Source organism: Sorex araneus, chromosome 11 (assembly GCF_027595985.1).
Source record: "Sorex araneus isolate mSorAra2 chromosome 11, mSorAra2.pri, whole genome shotgun sequence".
Taxonomy (NCBI): domain Eukaryota; kingdom Metazoa; phylum Chordata; class Mammalia; order Eulipotyphla; family Soricidae; genus Sorex; species Sorex araneus.
The window spans coordinates 34928181-34932698 of NC_073312.1; the positions used below are offsets into that span (position 1 = coordinate 34928181).

The 4518-nt window shown below is 42.9% G+C and overlaps 1 non-coding gene across 1 annotated transcript; it reads left to right on the top strand.

Moving 5' to 3' along the window:
• The first annotated feature begins 2382 nt into the window (after positions 1-2382).
• On the top strand, positions 2383-2507 carry LOC129399505 (small nucleolar RNA ACA64). The gene has a single exon (XR_008627137.1). It is a non-coding gene; the product is annotated as a small nucleolar RNA ACA64 (small nucleolar RNA).
• The last annotated feature ends 2011 nt before the right edge of the window (positions 2508-4518 follow it).

A 4518-nucleotide genomic window follows, 5' to 3' on the forward strand; every position in this document is an offset into this window, starting at 1 on the left:
CCTGAGCACCACCAGGGGTAATTCCTGAGTGCAGAGCCAGGAGCAACCCCTGTGCATCGCCAGGTGTGACCCAAAAAGCAAAAAACAAACAAACAACTCCTCTTTGGGTGATGATTAACATAATAAGAAGGATAATAATAATAATAATTGGCACTTCAAAAAGGGGATAGTGCTAAAAAAGTGTAAGTGGTCTTCTAAGACTCACCTTCAGTCCATGGAAACTCTAAGAAAATATACTATGCCCATTTTATAAGTGACAAAGTGAGGTATAAAAGGATCACAATACACTCAAGATCACACAACTGGTAAGTAGGCTTGACCTTGAACTCAGCTGTCTCAATTCTAGATTCCCTGTGCTTAACCACCCTACAATGAAGAAACCATTTTTTTACACTAAAACCTGGGTAACAGAACAGTGCCATTGTGGTTTTATGGGTGAAAAGCATTTACTTTTAGTAAAGAGACCCTGAGCATGTCAACAAACAAACAAAAATGCTCCAATCAAGCTTTAAACAGCTTGACTACTTCCAAGGACACAGTTCCTCCAGCGACCTGGAGAAGGGTTTCCTCAAATCTGTTAGAAATAGAGCCCTGAGTGTGCTAGGAGGGGACTACTCTGTACAGTTAGTGTTTGACTAATGGTAGAATTTATTCACTCAGAACATACCCACTAACTACCCCTAGGTAAACACTGCTGAGCACTGTGGAAATGAGGATGCAAGAGACCTGAGAGCCCAGGCCTGGGCAACAAGTGCACAAACAGCTCATCCTGGCTGTGTCAGGGCTAGTAACAGAGATCGTGGCATGAACAAGTGCTGTGAGAGCCCAGATGTGGACATTTTTAATCTGCAGAGGAGGGTGGATGTCGCAGGAACTGATGCTCTCAGGAAGTCGCTAAGGACAAGTAGCAGGTGATCTACTCAAGCAGAAAGAATTGAGTGGAAGGCCACCTAACATTATACCTAGAGAAACTAGAAAAAGAGGAATAAACAGAACCAAAAGTCAGTCTAGAAATAAGTCAACACTTATTGAGGACACTTACCTAAGACTAAGGAACTAAGACTTTACAATGGAAAAAATAAAGTTCCTTCAACACATGATGTTAGGAAAACTGGACAACCACACGCTGTCTAAAATAATAAAACTTGAACACTACTTAGCACCTTTTGCAAAAATTAGGTGAAAATAAATATTTGTATATTTGACTGAAACCCATAAGGAATAAGGAATAAACTCCAGGATCTCAACATTAGAAATGAATTTGGGTGGGCTAGAGCAATAGTATAGCAGAGAGGGCACTTGCCTTGCACATGGCCCATTCAGGTTCAACCCCCAGCATCCCATTTGGTCCCTCAAACACCACCAGGAGTCATACCTGAGTGCAGAGCCAGGAGAGTAGACCCTGAACATCACCAGGTGTGGCCCAAAAACAAAGAAAGAAAGAAAGAAAGAAAGAAGGAAAGAAAGAAAGAAAGACAGAAAGAAAGAGAGAAAGAAAGAAAAAGAGAAACATATTTAGAAATCAACTTTATTTGCAAGAGAAACAAATGGGACCAACTAAATTCTAAAGATTTTTTTACCCAGCAAAAGAAATCATCAAATGGGGTGGAGTCACAGTGGGTAGGGCATTTGCCTTGCACGCAGCCAACTCGGGTTCGATTCCCAGCATCCCATATGGTCCCCTGAGCACCTGAGCAATTACTAGGAGTAATTCCTGAGTGAGCCAGGAGCAATCCCTGTTCATAGCTGGGTGTGATCCAAAAAGCAAAAAAAAAAAATTCTGTTTGGGGCTGGAGTGATAGCACAGCGGGTAGGGCGTTTGCCTTGCACGCGGTCGACCTGGGTTCGATTCCCAGGATCCCATATGGTCCCCTGAGCACCGCCAGGGATAATTCCTGAGTGCAGAGCCAGGAGTGACCCCTGTGCATCGCCAGGTGTGACCCAAAAAGCCAAAAAAAGAGAAACCATCACAAAACAAATATTAGCCCAGTAATAATGGGAAGATATTTGTACATCATTCATCTGACAAAGGGTTAAGATCCAAAATACACTAGAACTCATATTAATTCACAACAGAAAAGCAAGAATTCAGTTTTTTTTTAAATGGGAAAAAGACCTGAATAGAAACTTCTCCAAAGGAAACACAAAAATGACCCTAGACAGATGGAAAATATTCAACATTACTCACTTATTAGGGAAAAGCAAGTCAAAACTTCCCATCACCTCTCACCCATATGTCTACAAGATAGAAAACAAGTGTTGGCGAGGATGTGGAGAAAAAAATCAACACTGGAATACTCGTGGGGAGATGTAATTGAGACAATCTCTTTGGGAAATGATAAGAATATTCTTATGAAAATTAAAATAGAAATATCTTCCAGTTTTGGTTGAAAATCACCCATAGCTTTGCCCATGGCCATGGGTGAGATTCGGTGCCTAGAGCCAGTGAGGCCTCAGGTCACCTGCTCACTCTTGATATGGGGAGGTGAAACACAGGCTCAACATGCCATGATTCCCTCTAAAAGGCATCAGTCTAAACTATGATTCTCATGGCATTCCCCCTCCCTCTGTCTAAGACCTCCCATTCCCTGACTACTTGCAGATAACCTAGAGACCCCTAGGGCCTTCATGGCAGCACAGCCTTACTTCCTTCCCATGTTTCCTACCACGCCACGACACTTTACCTTCCCTTGTATGCCCTGGGCTCTCTACTTAATCTTCTGCACTGCCTATCTAGGTTTAGTCTCCTGCGTGTGTGCATGCGTGCATGCGTGTGTGTGTGTGTGTATGTGTGTGTGTGTGTGTGTGTGTGTGTGTGTTTGTGCATACTCCACTTGGAGGAGACACCTAGTAGTTGGAGGGATGCTCATGCATTTCATATCTGTCCTCCACACCCTCCAGCACCAGAAAATGATCTCACCCCTCTCCCCCCAGCACATACTATTGACCACCCGGGGTCACTACCTCCAGGAGCCTGCCTTCCTCTCCCAATAAAGCTGGTGTCCTTCTCTATGTCCCCTGGGCTGTAGCACTGACACGCTGAAGTATGATACTTTCTTTGTTTCTTTAACAACACCCAGTGGTGCTTCAGATTTGTTACTTCCAGCAGTGCTCAGGGCTGAATGGAAGAAGCCCGAATCCCGCCTTGCGTGATCATCCCAGCCTTGCTCTCCTCTGTAGGCCTTTCCTTCATAGCTAGATCTCCTTCTGGAAGGGCTCACTTTTTCTCTCTGCAACTTCCCTGGTGTTAATGCACGGCTTTCAATGAACAAATGAGGAAAATCCATAACCATCTCCCTCAGTCTCATTAAAAATGTCAGTGAGTACATTTATATTTACCACTATGTATGTTGATTTTCTAGGCAGGGGTTAACAGGTGTTCTACCTTCAGGAGCTGCTGGAGAAACTTTTTTGTTCTGTTTTGTTATGAAGTTACACCTGGCTATGTTCAGGGCTTACTCTTGGCTCTGCACTCAGGAATTACTGCTGGTGGTGCTCTGGGGGCCATATGGGATGCCAGTGATCAAACCTGGGTAAGCTGCATGCAAAGCAAGCACCCTACCTACGCACTATCAGTCTGGCCCCTGAGGAAATGTTTTGTGGACTTCCCCCAATCCCTGGCGAAAGACTTATTAGATTATTGATTTTTCTTTCTCTGATGCAAAAGGAGAAGGGAATCAGAATTATAGCAGCTGGGGCAAGTCTATTAGAGTATTCCTCTAGTCTGGAGATTGGGGTTTGAACCAAAGTAGTGTCAGAAATCTCTGATAATTAGGTAAATGAATAAGTTATAATTAGTTTCAGCTACATAGAATACGCACCACGGCCATTGGCTTAAACAGAGATTCACTCTCTTATACAACATGTCTGGAGGCTGACTGGCAACTTCTATTTCTAGCAGTGAGAACCTGTGTTATGTTAGTAACTTTCAAACTATTTGGATATCTGTAAACTAAAAATAATGTTATCACAGGGTTTTGTGGAGATTTGATGTGATGGGTCTTGGCACAGGATACTTAGTAAATATTTTTGAAAACATTTTCCTAAAAACACCAACTATTTGATGTACTGTAGCCAATTGCTCTGTAAGTTTTTCGCTCTTTTAGTGTTTGATATTTAGTGCTAAAGAGATTCTCCTCCCCCCCACTCCCAATTGTGTAACTGTTTACACACACATTTAAAATTTCATATATTATGAATATATGAGAAACCACTTTAACATGTTGCTGCTGATGTGTACCACTGGTGGCTCACACTTACTTGAACACAAATCAAAACACTGGCATCACCAGTGTAATTTTTAAGCAGCAGAAATATACAAAAGTTCCAAGTTGGAACAGCACTGGAGAAGTGTCCAGTGCTTTTTGTACAGAGACAAACCACAGCTGTCTCAGACATAGGAGGACTTAGAAAGCTTTGTCTTTTTTTTTTCTTTTTTTGGTCACACCCGGCGATGCACAGGGGTTACTCCTGGCTCATGCACTCAGGAATGACTCCTGGCAGTGCTCTGGCGACCAT